Here is a 12,793-nt window from a genome sequence, read left to right as displayed (position 1 = left end):
TTCCATTTAGGACAGCTTCAGAACTTGAGTTTTCTGGATCTTTAGAACATTCACAGCTTCTGATTTCTGCTTCCCTCGGATAGCTTCAGAGCTTTGAATTTCTATCAACATCACTTCATGCTAGATTTGTATCAGAACATTGTTGAATGTACCAGAGCATCATCAGAGCATCTCTACATCCTGAAATGTTACAGAACAAAAACTAAACGACAAAAGTCAGCATGAACGAGTCAGAACATAAAATGTATATTTGAACACATGATATGTATCAGAGCCATATAGGCTAAAGTAATGTATCAGAGCAAATAGAATTTTGTCAGATCAAATAGACAAATATGGATCAAATTCTATTATCAGTGCTTCTGATCTCTGAAGCTTGATAGCACTCAGCTTGCTTCAGTTTCCATGGTTTTGCTTCTTGTGTTTGCTTTGAAGATTTTCTTCACTTCTTTATACCTGCAAAACACTTAAACCATATAGAACTTGCAGTTCTTGTTAGTAAATGTGTGGGAGCTTTACCCAGCAACTGATAGATTAATCAAATCATTTATCATTTATCTTCTCCCCCTTTTTGTCATAACATCAAAAAGAATATTTAAAAAAAATTGAGATGAATAAAACGACAAATAAAATCACTGGAATGTAAAAGCAAAGAAACTTTTTATTGATAATCAACAAGAAGGATTACATGAGAAGATGTTTAACAAGCAGATGCAACAAGGAAAGAAAAAACTACTAAGACCAAATCCTAAGACCCTAGCTAAGACAAAGTCTGTGCCAGCATGCCATGAAGGAGTGAAACGCCTCATTGACTGCATCTTGGACTTCCAGGCGAAGGGTCAGGGAGACTTGGTTCTGATGCAGATCTTCCACAATCTTTATCAGAGACAACATTCTCAGCGGGTGAAGATGAAGAGATTTCTTCGGAATGGGTTGAGGAAGAGGAAAGGTTAGATGAAGAGGAAGTTGAGTCTAGAAGGAAACAAGATGAGGAAGAAGATGGAGATGATGGAGGGCTTTCACCAGGGGGTTGAAACACACGTCTAGAATAGTTTCCAGATAGCATTGCTTCGAATGGATTCACCTTGAGAGGGTCATAGGTGATCTTTATCTTTTTGGGTTTGGAGGGAGATGTTTCAACAGCTTTCCTCTTTTTGTTTTGATCGTTTCCATGGTTTCCTGGGCTTGATGAAGAGTTCATGATGGATTTGCAGATAATGAACAGCTAGGGTTTGATATGAATGCAAAAAGATAGAGTGAATAGAGAAAATATGAGAGGGAAGGAAAAGTGTTTGAAGAATATAAAGAAAAACTGAAAGAGAGAAAATGATGAAAAGCATTTAATGTTACGTGACGTGAGGAGAGATAATAACGACAAATGAGGTGACTAGCACAGTTACCTATGGTCGGCGTCCCTTCAACTGCACGCGCGCTTATCCATGAATAGTAACGACAGGTTTACCATCCCGAGATAAAACGTTACAGCTGTTTTGCTTTAAAAGAGGTTCTGAATCAACTTAGACAATGAAACGTTAGTAATAACCGAATCATAATTTCTAAAAGATTTCAATCAGAACTTCTGATATAAAAAGAAATCCACATTCATTTCAGAAGATACTCATACATAAGAACTTCTCATCTTCTCATTCTGGGCATAAATCCATACTGATAATCTTCAGAATGAACTTAAACCTATCTTCAGCCAGGGGTTTTGTAAAGATATCAGCCCATTGATGGTCTGTATCCACAAAGTTTAAAGATATAACACCCTTCTGAACATAGTCCCTTATGAAATGATGTTTAATCTCAATATGTTTAGCTTTTGAATGAAGAATAGGATTCTTAGATAAACATATAGCAGAAGTATTATCACAGAATATAGGAATGTTACTCTCAAATATCTGATAATCTTCTAACTGACTCTTCATCCAGAGCATCTGTGTACTGCAACCAGCAGCAGCGACATATTCTGCTTCTGTTGTTGATAGAGCAATAGTTGCTTGCTTCTTGCTATACCAGGAGATCAAATGACTTCCAAGAAATTGGCAACTTCCTGAAGTACTCTTTCTTTCAATTCTGTCTCCAGCATAGTCAGCATCGCAGAATCCTACTAAGTTGTATTCTTTAGATTTTCTGTAAACTAAGCCAACGTTAGTAGTACCTTTCAGATACCTTAGAATTCTCTTAACAGCAGTTAAATGAGATTCTCTAGGATCTGATTGGAATCTAGCACACAAACAAACACTGAACAGAATGTCAGGTCTAGAAGCAGTCAGATATAGAAGAGATCCAATCATACCTCTGTATAACTTCTGATCTACCTTCTTACTTACCTCATCCTTACCTAGGATGCATGTTGGATGCATAGGAGTTTTGGCTTCTTTGCAGTCTAGAAGATTAAACTTCTTCAGAAGTTCCTTCACATACTTGGTTTGGTGAACATACGTTCCTTCTGATGTTTGATTTATTTGTATTCCAAGGAAATACTTGAGTTCTCCCATCGTGCTCATTTCAAACTCAGCCTGCATAGACTCAGCAAACTCCTTTCCAAGTGTAGCATTAGATGTTCCAAAAATAATATCATCTACATATATTTGACAAATTAAAATATCCCTTTTAAAGGTTTTACAAAAGAGAGTAGTGTCCACTTTTCCTCTAGTGAAACCATTATCCAGAAGGAAAGAACTTAAGCGTTCATACCAAGCTCTGGGAGCCTGTTTCAATCCGTATAACGATTTCTTTAATTTAAAAACATGATTAGGAGACATAGAGTCTTCAAAACCAGGAGGTTGATGGACATAAACTTCTTCATCTATATAACCATTTAAGAAGGCACTCTTAACATCCATTTGATAGAGAGTGATGTTATGTTGAGTGGCAAATGAAATTAATAGACGAATAGATTCTAACCTGGCCACCGGTGCAAAGGTTTCTGTATAGTCAATCCCTTCTTGCTGACTATAACCCTGAGCCACCAGTCTGGCTTTGTTCCTTACCACTTCACCTTTCTCACTGAGCTTGTTTCTGAAGACCCATTTTGTACCGATTATATTGAATCCATCTGGTCTAGGAACAAGATCCCAAACATCATTCCTTGTAAACTGATTCAGTTCTTCTTGCATAGCAATTATCCAGTCTGGATCTTCTAGAGCATGATCAACAGAAGTTGGCTCGATCAAAGATACAAGACCTAATTGACAGTCTGCATTGTTCTTAAGGAATGCTCTTGTTCTGATTGGATCATCCTTCTTTCCAAGAATGACATCTTCTGAATGACCAGAGATGAGTCTGGATGATCTTCTGACAGATGGTTCTTCAGATATGCTTAGATTCTCCAAAGAAGCTGATACTTGATCTTCAGATTCTTTGCTTCTGAGAAGCTCTGCTTCTGATGCGTTGCTTCTTGGCTCAACAACTTCTGATATATCAATATCACAATCTGCAAAATTATCAAACTGCTTTGGTTTTTCAGAACCAAGCTTATCATCAAACCTGATATTGATTGATTCTTCTACAATCAATGTTTCAGTATTGTATACTCTGTAGCCTTTTGAGCGTTCAGAATATCCAAGAAGGAAACATTTTTGTGCTTTGGAATCAAACTTACCAAGATGATCTTTAGTGTTCAGAATAAAACATACACATCCAAAAGGATGGAAATATGAAATGTTGGGCTTTCTATTCTTCCACAATTCATAGGGAGTCTTATTTAGAATAGGTCTGATAGAGATTCTATTCTGAATATAGCATGCAGTGTTTATTGCTTCTGCCCAGAAATGCTTAGCCATATTGGTTTCATTGATCATGGTTCTGGCCATTTCTTGCAGAGTCCTATTCTTTCGTTCTACAACCCCATTTTGCTGTGGAGTTCTAGGACAAGAGAAATCATGGGCAATACCATTTTCTTTGAAGAATTCTTCAAAGGATCTGTTCTCAAATTCACCACCATGATCACTTCTGACCTTTATGATTTTACACTCTTTTTCAGATTGAATCTGAATGCAGAAATCAAAGAACACTGAATGAGTCTCATCCTTGTGTTTCAAGAATTTTACCCAAGTCCAGCGGCTATAATCATCTACAATGACTAATCCATATTTCTTCCCTCTGACAGATGCTATTTTGACTGGGCCAAACAGATCAATGTGCAAGAGTTCCAATGGCCTTGAGGTAGAAACAACATTCTTGGACTTGAATGCAGGTTTGGAGAACTTGCCCTTCTGACATGCTTCACAAAGAGCATCTGATTTGAATTTCAGATTAGGGAGTCCTCTGACAAGATTCAGTTTGTTAATCTGAGAAATCTTTCTCAAACTAGCTTGACCTAATCTTCTGTGCCAGACCCACTGCTCTTCAGAAACAGACATAAGACAAGTCACCTTCTGACTCATAAGATCTTGCAGATCTGTCTTATAAATGTTGTTCTTCCTCTTGCCTGTAAATAGGATTGAGCCATCCTTCTGATTTACAGCCTTGCAAGACTCTTGATTAAAGATTATATCATAACCATTGTCACTCAATTGACTGATAGATAAGAGGTTATGTGTTAATCCTTCTACAAGAAGTACATTAGAAATGGAAGGAGAGTTACCAGACTTTATAGTTCCAGAGCCAATTATCTTGCCCTTCTGATCTCCTCCAAACTTGACTTCTCCTCCAGACTTAAGCACCAGGTCTTGGAACATAGACCTTCTTCATGTCATGTGTCGTGAGCATCCAGAGTCCAGGTACCATGACATGTTGTGCTTTGTCCTTTTTGCAGTCAAGGATATCTGCAATAGGAATAATCTTATCCTTAGGTACCCACATCTTTTTGGGTCCTTTCTTGTTAGATTTTCTCAAGTTCTGATTGAACTTGGGTTTAACATTGTAAGCAATAGGAGGAACAGCATAATAATTCTTAATGTGAGTTCCATGATATTTCCTAGGTTGTGTCACATGCTTTTTGGTGTGTGTTATGTGAAAACTTTGAGCATGTGAAGTGTGCCTAATATCATGGGAGTGGCCATACTTGAACTGATCATACAATGGCTTGTATGTGAATTTCATTTCATCAACAGGTTCAAGTTTGTATGGGGTTTCACCCTCAAAACCAATGCCAACTCTTTTGTTTCCAGACACAGCATATATCATAGAAGCTAGCTGACTTCTGCCAATACTTCTAGATAAGAACTTCCTGAAACTTAAATCATATTCTTTCAGAATATGGTTTAGACTAGGAGTGGATTTTTCTGAATCAGAAGGAGATCCAACATTATTGGATAATTTTAAAAGTTTTTCTTTTAATTCAGAATTCTCCAACTCAAGCTTCTTTGTTTCAAATTCAAATAGCTTTTTCAGCTTTTTGTATTTGAGACTAATCTGAGACTTGAGTTCCAGAAGTTCAGTTAGACCGGAAACTAACTCATCTCTAGTAAGTTCAGAAAATACCTCTTCAGAATCTGATTCTGATGTAGATTCTGATCCGTCATCTTCTGTCGCCATCAGCGCACAGTTAGCCTGCTCATCTTCAGAGTCTGAATCATCTTCTGACTCATCCCAGGTTGCCATAAGACCATTCTTCTTATGAAACTTCTTCTTGGGATTTTCCTTCTGAAGATTTGGACATTCGTTCTTGAAGTGTCCAGGCTCATTGCATTCATAGCACATGACCTTCTTCTTGTCAAATCTTCTGTCATCAGAAGATTCTCCACGTTCAAATTTCTTTGAACTTCTGAAGCCTCTGAACTTCCTTTGCTTGGTCTTCCAGAGTTGATTTAGCCTTCTGGAGATCAAAGACAGTTCATCTTCTTCTTCAGATTCTGATTCTTCAGGATCTTCTTCTCTAGTCTGAAAAGCGTTAGTGCATTTCTTGATATTGGATTTTAATGCAATAGACTTACCTTTCTTTTGAGGCTCATTTGCGTCCAGCTCTATTTCATGACTTCTCAAGGCACTGATAAGCTCTTCCAGAGAAACTTCATTCAGATTCTTTGCAATCTTGAATGCAGTCACCATAGGACCCCATCTTCTGGGTAAGCTTCTGATGATCTTCTTTACGTGATCAGCCTTGGTGTATCCCTTGTCAAGAACTCTCAATCCAGCAGTAAGAGTTTGAAATCTTGAAAACATCTTTTCAATGTCTTCATCATCCTCCATCTTGAAGGCTTCATACTTTTGGATTAAAGCTAGAGCTTTAGTCTCCTTGACTTGAGCATTTCCTTCATGAGTCATTTTCAAGGACTCATATATGTCATAGGCCGTTTCCCTGTTAGATATCTTCTCATACTCAGCATGAGAGATAGCATTCAGCAAAACAGTTCTGCATTTATGATGATTCCTGAAAAGCTTCTTCTGATCATCATTCATTTCTTGCCTTGTCAGCTTTACGCCTCTGGCATTTACTGGATGTTTGTAACCATCCATCAGAAGATCCCATAGATCACCATCTAGACCAAGAAAGTAACTTTCCAGTTTATCTTTCCAGTATTCAAAGTTTTCACCATCAAATACCGGCGGTCTAGTATAACCATTGTTACCGTTGTATTGCTCAGCAGAGCCAGATGTAGATGCAGGTGTAGACTTTTCACTTTCATCAACCATCTTTTACTGAAGCGTTTTTCTCTTCCTGAATCTTTTCTAAACACGGTTAAGTGCTTGCACCTTAGAACCGGCGCTCTGATGCCAATTGAAGGATAGAAAAACACTTAGAAAGGGGGGGTTTGAATAAGTGTAGCTTTAAAAACTTGACAGATAAAAATAAATTACACAGTTATTTTTATCCTGGTTCGTTGTTAACTAAACTACTCCAGTCCACCCCCGCAGAGATGATTTACCTCAACTGAGGATTTAATCCACTAATCGCACGGATTACAATGGTTCTCCACTTAGTCAGCAACTAAGTCTTCCAGAGTCTTCTGATCACACACTGATCACTCCAGGAACAACTGCTTAGATACCCTCTAAGACTTTTCTAGAGTATACTGATCCACACGATCACTCTAGTTACAACCTGCTTAGATAACCTCTAAGACTTCCTAGAGTATTCTGATCCACACGATCACTCTAGTTCCTTACAACTTAATGTAATCAATTCTAAGAGTATTACAATTGCTTCTTAAAAGCTATAATCACAAACTGTGATATTTCTCTTAACGTTTAAGCTTAATCCCACTAATATATTACAACAGCAATGTAGTGAGCTTTGATGAAGATGAAGATTCTGAGCTTTGAATTTGAACAGAGTTTAAGCAAGTTAATATGAGTTGTTTTGGTGCAGAATCGTTAACCTTGCTTCTCATCAGAACTTCATATTTATAGGCGTTGGAGAAGATGACCGTTGAGTGCATTTAATGCTTTGCGTGTTCCGTACAGCATCGCATTTAATGTTATACGCTTTTGTCAACTACCTCGAGCCTTGTTCACGCTGTGTCTACTGACGTAGCCTTTAGTAGCTTTTAACGTTCCTTTTGTCAGTCAGCGTAGCTTGCCACTTGTACTTTCTTCTGATCTGATGTTTGTGAATACAACGTTTGAATATCATCAGAGTCAAACAGCTTGGTGCAAAGCATCTTCTGATCTTCTGACCTTGAAGTGCTTCTGAGCGTGATACCAACAGAACTTCAGTGCTTCTGTTCTCTTGTTCTTCTGATGCTTCCATAGACCCATGTTCTGATTCTGCTTCGACCATCTTCTGATGTCTTGCCAGACCATGTTCTGATGTTGCATGCTGAACCCTTTGAGACAAAGCTTCTGAGCGCTGAATTATGCGTACTCTTTATATATTTCCTGAAAAGGAAATTGCATTGGATTAGAGTACCATATTATCTTAAGCAAAATTCATATTATTGTTATCATCAAAACTAAGATAATTGATCAGAACAAATCTTGTTCTAACACTCCTATCCTTCAAAACTCTATGAAAGTACTTGCTATTGTTATCACCATCATTTAACCACTTTAGTTTAGCCTTTTGAATAAGCATATTCTCCTTAATCTTAAGATTCAACCATATCTTCTTACTAGCCATTGATTTTCTAGCTTGCTCCTCTTCATCCCATCCCTCATTATCATCCGAAGCGTTCAAGACCCTAACACCTTCCTCTACTTCCAAATCATACTTACCAAAGATATTTTTATTCCACCATCTCAACCTATCCTTAATAAGACGAAGTTTCTCCTTCAAAACAAAGCCCCCTCTCCCATTTAACTTTAAAGCCAACCATTCTTTTTTCACAAAAGGGATAAAATCTTTATCGGAGAACCACTCATTGTTGAACAAAAACGGTTTAGGTCTCCAATCCTCTTTATTAATGATCAACCAAACCGGACAATGGTCCGAAATATCCCTCGAACCAATCATTTGACCAACGACTCCCCAAGATGAAGCAATGATGTTGGATATAAGGAACCTATCTATTCTACTCTTTGATTTACCATTACCACAAAACCAACTATACTTCTTCCCTTTGCAAGGGACATCCAACAAACCACTATCATCTATAAATTCCGAAAATTCCCTCCATTCCACATTGTTTCCTCCTGAAAAAACACCAAATCTCTCACTCCTTTTTTTAACCGCATTAAAATCTCCCCCAAAGATCCACTCCCCATCTATGTGACATTGTTTCAATTCCAGTAATCTAGCCCATAAAGTACGTTTATCACGTAATGTACATGCAGAGTAGATGTTAACAATATAGTAAATACCTCCCTCCCACATAACTTTATTGCCGAGGTAGCCCTCTCCGGAAAAGCTCGAAACAGCCGTCACCGATTTGTTCTTCCAAAGGGTCAGAAGGCCTCCCGACAAACCGTTCGCCGCTGAATAAGAGTAACCTATATCTTCCTTCTCCCAAAAACTATTAGCCATTGCACCAGTAACCTCCTTCAATTTGGTTTCTGGAATAAGGAATAAGTCTGCCTTCCCACCTTGAATTATACTACTAATCCTCTTCCTCTTGATTTTACTACCGCCTCCCCTTATGTTGAATGTACCCACTATCATTTTAACCTTTTTAATTGCATCTCCCGCCCTTCCAACACTTCTTGTTCAGTACTGTTTACCAACATAAACTTCGTAGGATCCCTCTTGTTATCTCCAGTTACAACGCCTAGCTTGGAAACCAAACTCCTCAATTTTCCTTCCGCTGCTGAACCGAAATTTGAAAGTAAACGGTTATTACATCTCAATATATCAGACTCAGTCGGTTTATTATCTAAAGAAAGTAATTCCTCCTTTTTATTCGCTACAGTATTCACGAAAGAAGAGGGAGAAAAATTAGTTTCTAGATGCATTCCGTCCAATTCGCTGGGCCCCACCAATGATTTTTTAAGAGGACACTTCAAAAACTTCTTACTAGACTTGGGCTTGGTTTGATGTCTAATAACAGGCCCATTTAATTCTGCCAGCGATTTAGCCCTAATCAAATTCTTCCTATTCTGAATTTTTTTAATGCTTTTGATAAGTGGCAGTTTTTCTTCCTCTACCTCTTCCTCTGAGCCGGTTATCCCTTCCGTATCCCCCACAACAAAATCCAAGGAGTCCAAAACTTTTGATACAGAAAATCTAGGTTCAGATATTGAATCAGAGTAGTTGGTATCTTTTTCATGATTATTGTTTTTCGTCTCCCACGCAACCTTCAAAGCAGCATCGAAACTCTCCTTTTCATTTATTGCTTCTGACAGCTTTTTCTCAAAAAGCGCTTCCTTCGGTGAAACTTCCCTCCTCCCATTATCGTGCAGCTCCGCCTTCTTCCGTCTGAGATCCGCCCCTATCGCCGGCTGACTCTTCTCGATGATTTACGGAGTTTTCACCTACACTACTTTCATCTTCCTCGCCGAAAAAACCCTCGGCATCATCAGAACCGGAATCCCCTGAGAAGGAGGATGAGGATGGGGGCTTCTTCAAATCAACCTTCTGGGCCACTTGAAGGACCGTAAGTGTCTTCCCTCAAAATCAACTGGTACATCAATCCATCTATGTTCACCTCCATATATTCATTTAGAGAGAAATCAAACGGTGCTTTAATCAGTATCCTGGCTATGTCCATTTTGCTACCTGACATCGTATCCTCATCTACGCAGATGTAATTGCCAAGGCTCTTCGCCAGTAATTCGAAAAAATCATAACTCCAGGCGTGGCAAGGGATTCCATAAACTCTGATCCACAAGGCTCTCTCAGTATCGACATCGCTTTCTTGCCAAGGTCTGATGGATTTAAACCATTGGGTCCACCAAGAAGAAGCTTCGTTGATCAATTCTTCAATAACCCCCTCCTCAATCTCCTCCAGTAAACACAACTTAGCTCCCAAAGGGTGAACTTTTATCAGAAAGAACCCCTCAACCTCTAAATGTGTTTGAACGTTATACGTTTCTCCGGCAAACTGAACCTCCCCGATGTATGCCTTCTTCCACCTCTTCTTAATCGCTTCACTTGAGGTATAAGTCAGACACTCTTTCACCTCCTCCTCCTTATGGTCTTTATCCTTACCCTTGCCTACAACTTCTGCAAAAGACTTATTTCTATCAACATAGTTGGGAACAAAGTCACGATGCATCCTTGGAGGGGCCTTCTCCTGAAGCCAGGGTGCAGCCCTACCTTTGCCTTCACTCCTATTGAATCTAGGTTTATTCACGTGTATCTTTTTTCCATCAATTAATATGTTATCTAGTTTAATCGCTAGCAGTTTTTCGTCCTTCACACCTTTGAATCTCCCAAATCCAAACCTTTTGCCAAATCTATTTCTCCTTGCCGGTATCACAACCTCCACCACATTGCCAACACAACCAAAAAGCTTGAAGAGGTCTTCCGCTTTGCACCTCTCCGGAAACTCAGAACAGTAGAACGATGAGATTACATCCTCCTGTCCAACCTGCATTCTTCCATAAGGGAAAGAGTCCCACCGCATACGGAAATCTCGACTCCGTTGACCTTTCCTAACAACTTTCTGCCACTCCATATCGCGAGAACCAAAGAACAGATGAAGAAAAAAGAACGGTAGAATAGAATCTCACAATGGACCAGCAAACAAAACCGAGACCAAGGCCCCTAACCCTAAGGTTAGGAGTTTAAGCCGAAAATCTCTGTGCTAACTAGTTCACCATGAAATCCACCTGAAGATCAATGTTTCTTCAATTTCTAAGTTTCCTTTAACAATCATTAGAAAATACGTTTTTGATTTCCCGTTCCAGGAACATCTAATCAAGATCCTCCAAAGTTAGAAAAGTACTACCAATTCGAAAGATAGTACTTAGTTAAATAAGTCTCTAATTGGCACCTAACACACATGTATATACACATGACCCATCAACACATGATGAAATCTGTGTACAATGTTTCACACAAGAGCAATCTAAATTATTGTATACAATGTTTGATCATAAGTCCTTGGAGAATATTTTTATAATTTTATATTTTATTTATTTAGTATTTTTCTCATTAACTATCTACTAACTTTAAATTTTTTATAATTATTTATTTATTTGTTTAGTATTATTATTATAAAGTCATTTTTTTATGTATACAATAATGAAGTAGTAATTTAAGGTATAATTTCTATTAATTCTTAAAATAAATTGTTACGGCGTCTAGAATACTCGAGTATGACGTGACATCACACCATTTTGTTATTATAATTTAATCATTCATTTTTTTTGGTTACAGAAGGAAAACAATTAATCATTCATTATTAATTAAAAAAAAAGCTAAAAAGTGTTTTATTTATTAATTTTTAAAGATAATATTGAAATATTTAAGAAATCCATCTCCAAAACCACTTTGATTTTGTGTGGTTTTGGAAATACACGGATATTTTCGAATTTTCAAAAAAAAATTTCACCCTGTAGAGAAAAAATCTTTAATTTTACAAAAATTTAACTCAAAAATCTCTAATGTTTCACCCTCAAGTCCCAACATAGCCTAGAGTCTTCAAGACCACAATAAACTCTAGTATACTTGAGATAGATATACTTGAGCTCATCAAGCTCTTAAAATGCCTAACTAGTTGGACCTTCCTGATAAATAACTCTTAGTTGATATCTAATCTCACATTGTGCTACTTTTCTTGAGTTTTCTTTCTTTACATCTTCATTCTTTGTTAAAATAAATACCTCTTTCTAACAATGTCTTCATCTAATTTCCAAAATTGTAACCACGCGTCCACGCCAATGGTTGAGATGATTCTATGGTCTTTAATTTCTTAGCTTCATCCACTTTATCAACTAGAGTACCTAATCAAAGATAATTTCACATCAATGTCCTTTCATTCCAGATAAGATGTCGATATCTTGTTCTCCATCCAGGTAAGATAAAGCAATTTAACAACCTCTCCTCATCTACGAATGATAAAGGCCGAGATTGAAGTTTGACATGGATAATGTCATTGATTTAGACGATTTTTTAATTCACCTCTGCATATTTATCTCCTTAATTTTCAAAAATATATTTAAGAGTTTTTTATTTTAAATTTGATTTTTTCCGGAACTACATATACGGAAGTATTTTAAACTAGTAAACATTGAGAAAAACTTCAAAATATTTCAATTCAGGAAAATTTACGGAGCAACATATACGAAACGTCTTAGTGCCAGAATTTTTCGTAGAATAGCTCCGGAGGTTTCTGTTACATTTTAAACCAGCACGATCACTCCCAATTATTATTTTTCTTCTTCCACACTCACCTTCACCAACCTAAAAACCCTACATCATCAATATCATTTTTCATTCCAAAACTCTAACTTTTTGGTGCAACAAATTAAAGGGATTAAGAGAAGATGATTCAACTTTGTCCATTACATTACTCACATCAATCTA

Source organism: Vicia villosa, linkage group LG2, assembly GCF_029867415.1.
Source record: "Vicia villosa cultivar HV-30 ecotype Madison, WI linkage group LG2, Vvil1.0, whole genome shotgun sequence".
Lineage (NCBI taxonomy): Eukaryota > Viridiplantae > Streptophyta > Magnoliopsida > Fabales > Fabaceae > Vicia > Vicia villosa.
This window is presented reverse-complemented; position numbering follows the sequence as displayed.